This window comes from Vipera ursinii (assembly GCF_947247035.1).
Source record: "Vipera ursinii genome assembly, chromosome: 2".
Lineage (NCBI taxonomy): Eukaryota > Metazoa > Chordata > Lepidosauria > Squamata > Viperidae > Vipera > Vipera ursinii.
This window is the reverse complement of record NC_139513.1, coordinates 286,237,854-286,250,332: the sequence shown is the minus strand read 5'-3', so window position 1 is coordinate 286,250,332 and position 12,479 is coordinate 286,237,854.

The following is a 12,479-nucleotide window of genomic DNA, read 5'->3' as shown; positions in this document are numbered from 1 at the left end:
GCTTAGCCACAGAAATTCTGGTCGTAAGTCAAGGACTGTGTGTATTTTTTTCTAGAAGGCTGATATTTCACTTCCTGTCGTCATTCGACTCTCACTCTTTACTTCCAAGCCAATCTCTCCCCAAAATCTTGCTTAGCAACTGTCCAGCTTAGCCACAAAAAATTTTTGGAGCTCCATCGTGGTCGTAAAAATAATAATAATAATAATAATAATAATAATAATAATAATAATAATAATAATAATAATAATAATAATAATAATATTAGAAGGGACCTGTGCTTGTGCAACAGCATATACACACTGTGTAAATAAAAACTCTCTGCAAAAAACGAAACACTAGGCAGAAAACTCTAAGCCATTTCTGTTTTCCTACGTGGCGATTTTTGCCTGGGTAATTTTAAGAGAATTTCCCCAGACTGTTTGTTTTGTTCTGTGGATTTTTTTTTGTTTTTTTAAACCCATGCGGGAAAAATTCCCATTTTTTCCCCATCCGTTCCCAAGTACCAGCAAATGATAAAGGCTAGGAAGCACTGGGCTATTTCTGATTTGCTCACCCAACGCTAAATGTTAAGATTATTGCGAGATCTAAGTTGGCTTTCAGAGAAAAATGGAAGAAACGGGTGGATGGAGGGAGGTGAGTTTCCCTTTTACACACTTCATGCCTAAGTGGCCATTTATTGGGCATGATTAACTGAATTACAGGAATGGCTGGGAATCTTGGGAAATGTAGTCCTGCATATCCCTAAGGTGTTTTTGGGGGGGTTTCCCCCCCAAAAGCCAACTGGACTATCTCGGTTTTTTTCTTTTAAAACATTTTGCTTCTCATCTGCTTGTTTAGCCTAGGTTGTCCTCGACTTAGCTCGGAATTTCAGCCGCTAAGCGAGACAGCTGTGAAGTGAGTTTTGTCCCATTTTACGGCCTTTCTTGCCTTAGTTGTTAAGAGAATCACTGCAGTTGTGGAGTTAGTAATATGCTTATTAAGTGGATCTGGCTTCCCCCAACTGACTTTGTTCGTCGAAAGGTCGCCAAAAATGGATCACACGTCCTAGCGACTTTGCAACCGTCGTAAGTGTCAGTCAGTTGCCAAGCTTCTGAATTTTGACCATGTGACCACGGGGATGCCGCAACGGTCGTAAGTGTGAAAAATCGTCCTAAGTCACTCCTTTCAGTGCCGCTGTAACTCCAAACGGCCTATAAATGTACCGTCGTCAGGCGAAGACTTTACCTGTGGGGTTTTGAGGAGGCTCAACGATTGGATTCCATTTATTGTTGTTTTTTAGCATGGGTTTTTGTGCTTGAGCAGAGAAAGTTTAATAATAATAATAATAATAATAATAATAATAATAATAATAATAATAATAATAATAATAAAGTTGGAAGGGACCTTGGAGGTCATCTAGTCCAACCCTACACCATTTCAGACAAACGGCTGTCCAGTCTCTTCATTGTTGGAGCATTCACCGCTTCTGGAGGCAGGTAGTTCCACTGGTTAATTGTTCTCACTGTCAGGAAGTTTCTCCTTAGTTCCAGGTTGCTTTTCTCTTTGGTTAGTTTCCATCCGTTGCTTCTTGTCCTCACTTCAGGGGCTTTGGAGGATAGCTTGACTGCCTTTTCTTTGGGGCAGCCCCTGAGATATTTCTTTCTTTCAAGGCTCATCTCTTTATTTGCTAAGAACAGGCCTCTGATCTTTTCTTCGGGGTGAAACAAAGGCTCTTTATGCTACGTTAAGGAGTAACGATACAACTCAGAGCTTCCTTTCCCCTTTAAGATTGGTACGTTTCTTCGGATTGCTTCCTTGAGCATTAGGATCAAGAAATCGGGGGGGGGGGGAGGGAGAAAACAAAAATGAGGCGCTTTTGGATTATAAAATAAAACAAGTATCAATGCAATCCAACAGGACAGATTGAAATTCACATCCAGCAGGAACGCCTTACAGATAGTTGTGATTTACAAGCATAGCTGGGCCCAAAATTTCTCACAAGCAAGCTTCAGTGAATTGCACCCAATTTCGGCACCTTTTTTTTTTCTTCCGTGATTCTTGAGCGAATCACGACACGCATTAAGTGAATCATGCAAGTGTTTAGAATAGAAGAGAAGCTGGAAGGGACCTTGGAGGTCTTCTAGTCCAGCCCCCTGCTCAAGCAGGAGAACCTATACCATCTCAGACAAGTGACTGTCCAGTCTCTTGTTAAAAACCTCCAGTGATGGAGCACCCACGACTTCTGGTGGCAAGCTGTTCCACTGGTTAATTGTCCTCCCTGTTAGGAAGTTTCTCCTCAATTCCAGGTAACTCGGTGTTAATTGGCTTGTTGGGAAGGGTCAGAAAAGCTGCTCCTATCACCCCACTCACCCAGATGTTGCAACCGCTGTAAATTCATGTGGGTTGCCGAGCGCCCCAATTTTGATCGGGTGATTTCCCCCCCCCACCCTTGTAACTTCAAATAGTTGTAAGTTGCGGATTATCTGGAACCGTTTCATAAGGCTTTCACAACGATGGTGAGCGACACCATTTTGTCTTCCTGAGCCACGAAGCCAGATGTTCCCATCCAACTTCAGAAGTGCTGGTTAACCTTAAAGTGGTTTTTATTTTTTATTTTTATAAAGTCACCAAATAAAATCATTTATCCCACTCCTGCCCAAATCTTTGTGCACGTATAGGAAGTTCGGAAGCTAAGGCTTGCAACGTCTCGGTCATCGTGTGTTTTGTGAGCTAGGAGAGTTTGCTGATACCGGTGTCATCTGGAAGAATCTTAATTTTGTCACGACCGTGTTTCCTCGAAAATAAGAGCGGATCTTATATTAATTTTTGCTCCGAAAGATGCATTAGGGCTTATTTTCCGGTTAGCTCTCATTTTGGGAGAATTACGGTACTAAATGCGTAATCCGTCTGGATGACTGATCTTAACTGGGGCTTATTTTTGTGGGTAGGGCTTATATTACGAGCGTCTGAAAATTATTTTTTGTCTGGGTCTTATTTTAGACCAGGGGTCCCCAACCCCCCCCAAGTCCGTGGACCGGTACCAGGCCGCGGCATGCCAGCAACCAGTCCACACAAATAAGCAAAGCCCGGGACGTGGGCAGCACACAAAATCACGCACCCTCCGGTCTGTGGGAAAAACTTTTCTCCACGGAACCGGTGGTCCCTGGTGCCCAAAAGTTTGGGGACCTCTGTTTTAGAGTTCAGCAGCGCTCTTTAAGTTGACTTTCTCTTCTTCCCTTCCCTTTTAAGATCTAAATCAGGGGTGTCCAAGCTTGGCCACTATAAGACCTATGGACTTCCACTCCCAGAATTCCCCAGCCAGCATAGCTGGCTGGAGAATTCTGAGAGTGGAAGTCCACAGGTCTTAAAGTGGCCAAGCTTGGACACCCCTGACTTAGATCACTGGAAGGTGCCCATTCTGACCTCTTCCTGCTCCTCAAGGTATGGATCTAAGATGGCGATGCTTGCTGCTTCTTCTGAAGCGTTCCGCCTCATCCGAGCCTATCAACGCCAGGCAAAAAGCCGGCGGGGAGATAATACTCAGTATTTCAATATTAGCAGCTTTTTAATGTAGACTTTTAATCTAGACTGCCAGGCACGGAGAGAAGAGGGGAGGCGTCCTCAAACCGTTGGAAGATTCCCAACGAGTGGCCTGCCACTCAATGGGGGAAAAAAACAAACAGAAATCCACCGGGACTTTTCCAATCCGACTTTCTCCCGCGGGCTGCCTCTGAAACAGCACCAGATGCGGCAGTAATTCAGGAACACATCCCTAGATAGGCTAAAAGCAGCTTTCCAATTGATCTGCCAGGATTGTTTTCTTTAAAAATAATAAAAATGCAAAACTGCAGGAGGGATGTGTGTGTGTGTGTGTGTCTGTGTGTGTGCATATAAATACTGGAACCCACAGAAGGGTTTAACCCTTCCTGTATTGCTGTGGTGCGGAGACGAATCTTAATTTCTCCACAATAACGCAGAATTGCATTGGGGAGAAATTTACCCAGGGTTGAGAAAGGGTGGAGAGCAAATTCCAGCTTCCAGAGAGATCACAACTGCAGTAGACTTCCTTCCTTCCTTCCTTCCTTCCTTCCTTCCTTCCTTCCTTCCTTCCTTCCTTCCTCCCTCCCTCCCTCCCTCCCTCCCTCCCTCCCTCCCTCCCTCTATCCCTCCCTCTCCTCCCTTCCTTCCTTCCTCCCTCCCTCCCTCTCCCTCCTTCCTTCCTTTCTTCCTCCCTCCCTCCCTCCCTCCCTCCCTCCCTCCCTCTCCTTCCTACCCTCTCCTTCCTTCCTTCCTTCCTTCCTTCCTTCCTTCCTTCCTTCCTTCCTTCCTTCCTTCCTTCCTTCCTTCCTTCCTTTCAAAACAGGAGGTCATTGTGACATTTTGACATCAGCCCCATAGAGCGTCATGCAATAAATCCGTACAGACACAAGACACAAAGTCTTTGGGGAAGGCTTTGGTTTTGTTGGAAAAATCAAATAAACAAATAAAAAAAGAGAGAAAGAAATATAATTAACGGAGAGAACCGGCCCTATTTGGGGCCACGAAAGGCACCCAGATCTGCAGGAAGATGTTAAAGCTTCTAATCCAGGCAATGAAACATTTGTCTGAGCGTTTGTGTGTGCTTGTGCGTGCTTTTTTTTTCTCTCTGTGTGGGTCCACACGCACACACTTGTGCCCGTCACCGGATAAATAATAAGCACAGCTTTTTTAAAAAAAAAAATGGTGAAGCAGAGCGCCAATCTCTCACAGTTTTGAGTGGGGATGAATGTGTAAAGCGTAGAAGCGAAGTGTCAGACAACGTCATGTGTGACTGGGGACACTGAATGTTCTTTTAAGAAAATGCATATCTAAAAACAACAGCAACAACAACAAGGGTTAGTTTACAGGGTTTTGTGAGTTTAAATGCCTTATATTTAACAATCATAATTTATGACTAACTTGTAGATATTTGTGGATTCTTATTTAATTATTTTTATAGTTGGGTTGGATTTTTTTTCCTTTGGCATTTTTAATTATAATTTATTTATTTAGAAACAAAGACTAATTTTTTTTAATTGCTCCTCTATTACCTCATTTATATATATATATATATATATATATATATATATATATATATATATATATATGCACATACATATATATATCGGCATAGTTTCGGGGAACTGAATGCTTCTTTGCATGCATTGGTACTTTTGAAGAATGATCAAACCGGTGGGGACACATTTTACCATTTCAAACAGGAAAGCAAAAACTTATTCAGGGTGTGTGATGACAAACTGTATTATTTGTGGTGCTGTTACCTTGGAGACATTCCATACAAACAAAAAAAATGCAAACTTTTGATTCTGTATGCTGTGACATAGTGGAAATTTTGCAATATAGTGGCCGTGTTTTAGCATACAACAGAGACACACACATTAAAAGCATATATATATATACATATATATATATAAGTATAGATATATATATGAATATTATTTGCACTCATCAAGTGGTGATGATCCACTCACTCGCAATCTTTTTTTTTTATTTTTTTTTACTGAGGTCCGCAGTCCTCCAAACCAAATCAAAGGAAGGAGTTTGAGTCTGATAAAGCTTTGGAATAAATTTACCCCAAACTCTGTTCCTTCCTCTGAGGATTCGTTCAAAAACAAGGATGCCAGGAGTATCAAATTCACGCATAGCGTGGTATGCCATAAAAGAGAAAAGCTGAAATGAACTGCACCAGGTTTACTGGTGCAAACTGTTTCCTGGGACAATGCACAAAGCATTGAATCCAGTCCTTTTCATCAAATTCAGCCTGTTGATGCTTTTCAGGGCGCTGCATCAGTCTGGGATGGAAAAAGAAAAGAAACGAAAAGCTAAGTTGAGTCTGCTTTAAGAAACCCATTCGTCAAAGTTAATGCAACTCTTAAAGCAGCTACCTCTCCCCCCCCCTCCCCAGGCAGTGGTGGGATTCAGCTGGTTCGCACCACTTCGGCAGAACCGGTAGCTAATTTTTTTTGTTGCCCAGGCCCAGAACGGACCTCTGGAAGTGGCATCCACACAGAGAACCGGTTGTTCCCCTATTTGAATCCCACCACTCCTTCCTTCCTTCCTTCCTTCCTTCCTTCCTTCCTTCCTTCCTTCCTTCCTTCCTTCCTTCCTTCCTTCCTTCCTGTGGTGGGATTCAGCCAGTTCACACCACTTCAGCAGAACCGGTAGCTAATTTTTTGTTGCCCAGGCCCAGAACGGACTTCCGGAAGTGGCATCCATGCAGAGAACCGGTTGTTCCCCTGTTTGAATCCCACCACTGCCCCAGGGTTGCCTGAAGGTCTGAGAACTTTAGCTTAATCTCTGGGAATGAACAGCCCAGATGGGCTTCCTTGTACTCATGTGAGGTCTTAAGGGCTTTTTCTAGTGATATGCAAAGGGTTCATAAGCCTACTGATTTCCCCATTGATGTGGCTGGATGTATCTCCCACCCTTTTCCCCTGCACGGTGCAAAGGACTTGGGTGGAGTAATGCGGAGAAAGTCAAGAGTCCCCATCAAGGATCTGCAGCTTTCATTTTTCCCCCGAAGCTAATACTCTACTCCAGCTGGCTTGCTGAGGATCACGCTCCAACAGTGAGTAAAACTGTTAAGACTTCACCATTAGCGGAAGAATGACAGGCGCTTCAAAGAGTGACATGGCTTCCTTAAGTAACGGCACCTGTTTTGATCTGACCCTAATTTCTTGAAATTCCCCAAAGCGTGTGGGTAATCCTTCAAGTCATGCTCCCCCCCCCCCCCGCCGTTTTTGATATGTTGAGAACTTTGATCACACAATCCATCAATCCAACAAAAGAAGATGGTGCGCTACGCGCATCAAGCTTTGTCTGGAAAGCAGAAGTATCAGCATCTATGGCTCCTCTTGAGAGCTACATGCCATGAGAAAGAATGTCCAATTTCCTCCACTCTTAAACTCATCTGCAACTCATCAAAACATTGTGCGTGGAAGAGCCAGCATCTAACCGATTTTTAAGACTTGTGGACTTCAACTCCCAGAATTCCCAACGAGAATGAGTTAAGAGTGGAGGAAGTTGCTTAAGGAACCCATTTCACTCTCTAAGCCGCCTGTAACTCTTCCCCTTAATGGGATACCACCATCTCTTATTATTATCGTAAAGTCTACAGTTTCTAGCATCTTGTGCTAGAGCAGGGGTCTTCAAACTTGGCCCTTTTATGACTTGTGGACTTCAACTCCCAGAATTCTGGAAGCTGAAGTCCGCAAGTCATAAAAGGGACACATTTGAAGATCCCTGACACAACCATTGTTTTTTTTAGCCACCTGGAGTCACTTCAATGGGATGGATGGCCTTATGAATCAAATAAATAATTCCTCATCAATTCCTCATGCTTCTGAGGGATGCTGGGAACTTGGATTTAGCAACATCTGGAGTTTAGGAACATCTGGAGATTGTGTGATAGCTCAATGCAAACTACTTTCATTGTGGAAAGACATTAGATACATCTTTCTCAACTGCAGGATCTCCAAAGATGTTGGACTTCAGGGGGCAAAAATTTGCAGCTATAATTACTGGAGGTGGCAATGAATCATAGAAATGGTTAATTGAGAAGGTTGGGTTTTGTTTTTTTTAATCACCGCAGACATTTTCAGAGCTCGAATTGCACACAGTGAGATGGCAAGAATGTGTATTCTTCCAAAACGAACGTGTCTATCTCCTCTTTGAAGACTCTTGTGTTATCCTGTAATGCACCACGTGGACAACTTAAAATTGAGTTGAAAAAAGTTGAAAAGGGAGGGAACTAATGAGAGATGTGCAGTGTCAAAGACAATTAAATCTGACTAATCAATTCTCAAATATTTCTTTAACAAGTATCACCTCCAGCCGAGGGGACACCCTTGCTTTACACAAGTGGCATTAATTTTCTCAGTTACAGTCCCAATCTCCTCATTACCTTTAATGACAAAGAAAAGTGACTGGATCAACCACTTTTTTTTTTGTACTCCTACTGCTGTTTTGTTGTGCTGTGCAACATTTTGCTACATAGACTATTTTATAGGCGAAAGCTAGAAATATTTATTATTCCTAATTAAAGCAATAGTGCATTCGGAGAAAATTAAAGAGACATTAGAAATTGTGTAAATGCTTAGATTCACTTTTGGTGGATTTTTTTGTACTTTATTTATAACTAATAAAATGAATTGCATTGCTAACTACTTCCCTGGGGTCCTTAATAATGCTGTGAACCAACGAATGGCTGGGTTTGCTGAGAAGAGGGACTGATAGCAAGGGGACTTAAACTTATATACCACTTCACACTGCTTCACAGCCCTCTCCAAGTGGTTTACAGAATCAGCCTCTTGCCCCCCCCCAACAACTTGGGTCCTCATTTTACTGACCTTGGAAGGACGGAAGGCTGAATCAACCTTGAACCCTGTCAGGATTGAACTCCAGGCTGTGGGCAGAGTTTGCCTGCATCTAACCACTGCGCCTTCAGGGAGGGAAGGAAGGAAGGAAGGAAGGAAGGAAGGAAGGAAGGAAGGAAGAAAGGAAAGGAGGGAGGGAGGGAGGGAGGGAGGGAGGAAGGAAGGAACAGAAATACCAATACCAATAGCAATAGCACTTAAGACTTATATAGTGCTTCATAGTGCTTTACAGCCCTCTCTAAGCAGTTTACAAAGTCAGCATATTTGCCCTCAACAATCTGGGTCCTCATTTTACTGACCTTAGAAGGATGGAAGTCTGAGTCAACCATGATGCGGCGAGACTCGAACTCCTGGCAGTCAGCAGAATTAGCCTGCAATTCTCCATTCTAACCACTGGGAGGGAAGGAAGGAAGGAAGGAAGGAAGGAAGGAAGGAAGGAAGGAAGGAAGGAAGGAAGGAAATAGCAATAGCAATAGCAATAACACTCAGACTTACGTACCACTTCACAGCCCCCTCTAAGCGGTTTACAGAGTCAGCATGTTGCCCCCAACCATCTGGGTCCTCATTTAATCGACCTCAGAAGGATGGAAGGCTGAGTCAACCTTGAGACGGTCAGGATCGAACTCCTGGCTGTGGGCAGAGTTAGCCTGCAATAGTGCTTTCTAACCACCGTGCCACCATGGCTCTTTAATCCACGAGGGCAATTCAGAAATAAACCTCTGTTTGGTGATCAATGACAGACACTCGCAGATATAGAACTTTTAACGTACACATTAGGAAACTGCAACATGACATGGCTTTTCGACATAGTTGCCATTCGATCTGAGGCCCTTGTCATAACATCTTACAAGGTTTGAAATGCCATAGTAGTCGTCGCTCTGCACCAAATCTGAGCTATGATCAAAAACATCCCAATGGAACCGCTTCAAAAGTTCTTGGGTGCGTCTAGAGGCAAAACACTGCTTTCACTGATGCCTTGATAATTGGGAACACCTTGGATTACAAAAAACATATGTAAAGATAAGAACTATATAAGATTTGGTTGTTTGGACTTTAAGATTGGCTAGTTTGATAAGGCTAAAAACAAAGACTATGGTACTGGTGAAAGACTACCTGGAGGGAGGAGAGACAGAATGGATGTGGCATACCTACCTAAAAGTGACAGGAAACCACACCTCATATTTCCTTCTGAAGGACCTAGCCTGGAACATCAGAGATCTACAGGAGCAACTCCAAGACGAGAGAAATACTTTCTAAGAGGAAATGTGTGCAATCCTACAACAGATTCAAATGACAATGGATTCGAGCCACAAAGAGATTAAAAACCACTTTGATGACATAAATGAGCACATCTTCAACCTAAACTTACTGTTGAAGGAAAAATCTTCATCAGGGTCCAATCCAAGCCGGGAACAAACAACATGGCGACTGCTTTAGAAAGAAGATTGTAATTTATTAAAGAGGAGAGCCAGACAGAAAGATGGCTCTGGCAGAAAAGAGAATCCACATGTAGTAGGGAGTGGGTTTTATACCCTCTTGGGCTTTTGTTTGGAGTGGTTTCCTGTTTGAGGCTTTGTATTTCCTGTATCATATACTTTGATGTGAATCTGAGTGTGCCCCTTTGGCATCTGTGAGTTAATCCTATTATGTCCTGTCCTATAGTTTGGGTGGGGTATGTAGATTTTAAGTGTCTTTGTCTTCCTAAGCTTCTAGCTGGAGGCCTCCAACCTTCCTGAATGGATTATCACATCTGCATTTCTACAGATCTGGTTTCTGCTTGGGGGAGGTAGACCTGGGACTATTAGGAAAAACTGGGCATGCTTTTCTGCCTCTAAGATCCTTTGAGGAAATATAATATTCTGCCCTTTTAATATTTCCTTCTCCGGGTGTGGGGTGGGGTGGGGGCTGACTTCCCACATTACAATTAAAGAAAACTCTCAGAAAACGATGATAAAGAATGAACAAACCAACCAGGTAACAGAACACAAAAGTGACTTAAATGGGGAAGCTACAAATGAAGAGAACTACAACTTAATACAAACAGGGGGGGGGGAAATCTACACATTTTTACCACAACAATGAAAAGGGAAAAGATATCTTACCTGTCAGGGCTCCAAAACAAACTTGAGGATGAGAAAAAAGATTTAATAAAATGGATTTTTAGAGCTGCCAAGGAAAATCATTAGAGTTTGGGAGACGAAAAGCGTACACCATATACACTCCCAACAATATTTACTAAAATAGAGGTATCCCTTGGAAAGCTACTTGGCAAAAGAAGAAGGCCAGAGTTAAGATTCAAGAAATCTGATTCGAATTACCAGATGGAGTACTACATGATTCAACACTTCTTTGAATATGGTTAGAAGAATAGATAATTTTGGATGCAAAGGAGCTGTAGTAAGAGATATAAGTAATATAGTACTTTTTATAACATATAAACATAACATATGACATAAAAGACGCTTGCTCCTGGGGAGGAAAGCCATGGCAAATCTAGACAGCACACTAAAAAGCAGAGACATCACCCTGTCAACAAAAGTGCGTATAGTCAAGGCTATGGTCTTCCCAGTTGCAATGTATGGCAGTGAAAGCTGGACCATAAGAAAGGCTGAGAGCCAAAGAATTGAGGCCTTTGAACTACAGTGCTGGAGAAGACTCCTGCGAGTCCCTTGGACTGCAAGGCCATCAAACCGGTCAGTCCTAGAGGAGATCAACCCTGACTGCTCTTTAGAAGGCCAGATCCTGAAGTGGAAACTCAAATACTTTGGCCACCTAATTAGAAGGAAGGACTCACTGGAGAAGAGCCTAATGCTGGGAAAGATTGAGGGCAAGAGAAGAAGGGGACGACAGAGAATGAGGTGGCTGGATGGAGTCACTGAAGCAGGAGGCGTGAGCTTAAATGGACTCCAGAAGATGGTAGAGGACAGGAAGGCCTGGAGGAACGTTGTCCATGGGGTCACGATGGGTCGGACACGACTTCGCAACTAACAACAACATAACATATGACCTGTAAAAATATTGGGATTGATTTATATGAATGAAAAGTTAGGAGACTTAAAGGTAACTCACTTTGAGAGAAGTAGGACTGAGGAGAATAATTTGAATGCTGAGGGAAAACCAAGCTTAAATAAGAATTTTGAAAACAGGACATACAGTGACTTAACAAGATGATTTTTACAAATATAATTGAAACATAAGCCGACCAGAAAAGATGTTATATGTGGATGTTATAAGATGTATAAGTAGTATAGTATCTTTATAATATATGAAATATGAAGATATTGGCATGGTATAAGTAAATGAAAAGTTTAGATAATTACAGGTAATTAATTTTGAGAAAATTATGACTGATAAGAATGGTCTGAACATTGAGGGGAAATTAAGCATAAATAAGAATTCTAAAAACAGGATGCATAGCGATTTAATAAGACGACTTTTACAAATACAATTGAAATATAAGTTAATCAGAAAAGATGTTCTCTATGGACGTCATTGTTACTTGTACAAACACAAAAACAAATGTCTATATCCAACTTTGTATGTATTGAAAATATTAACAATTATATCTGATAAAGGAGAACATTATTGGAAGATGGGAAGATCAAGGAAACAGACTATTAATTGATATATTGGTTATCGAATTGCAGAAATTATTATTGACGGTTTTTAAAATATATGAACCCAGACAACATGCTGTTTACTAAGCACTAAAGATTGTCATTGTAAAAAAAAATAATCAATAAAATATATTTTTTGAAACAAATCCCAACGGAACCGTTTCAAAAATTCTTGGGTGCATCAGTGTGAGGGCGAGCATTGTCGAGAACCAACAACACCACATTGGAAGTCAGTAGGCCCTGACACTTGTTATGGATGGCTGGTTTGAGTTTTTGTAACGTTTCACACAGTAGACGTCTGAAATGATGGTCAAACCATGCTCCATGACAAGGTCCCTTCCAACTTTATATTATTATTATTGTTGTTGTTGTTGTTGTTGTTGGTATTGTTGTTGTTGTTTGTTAACTGAATCCAGCTTTCCCACTGGCTTCGCTTGCCAGAAAGTTGCCATTTTACATTTAAATATA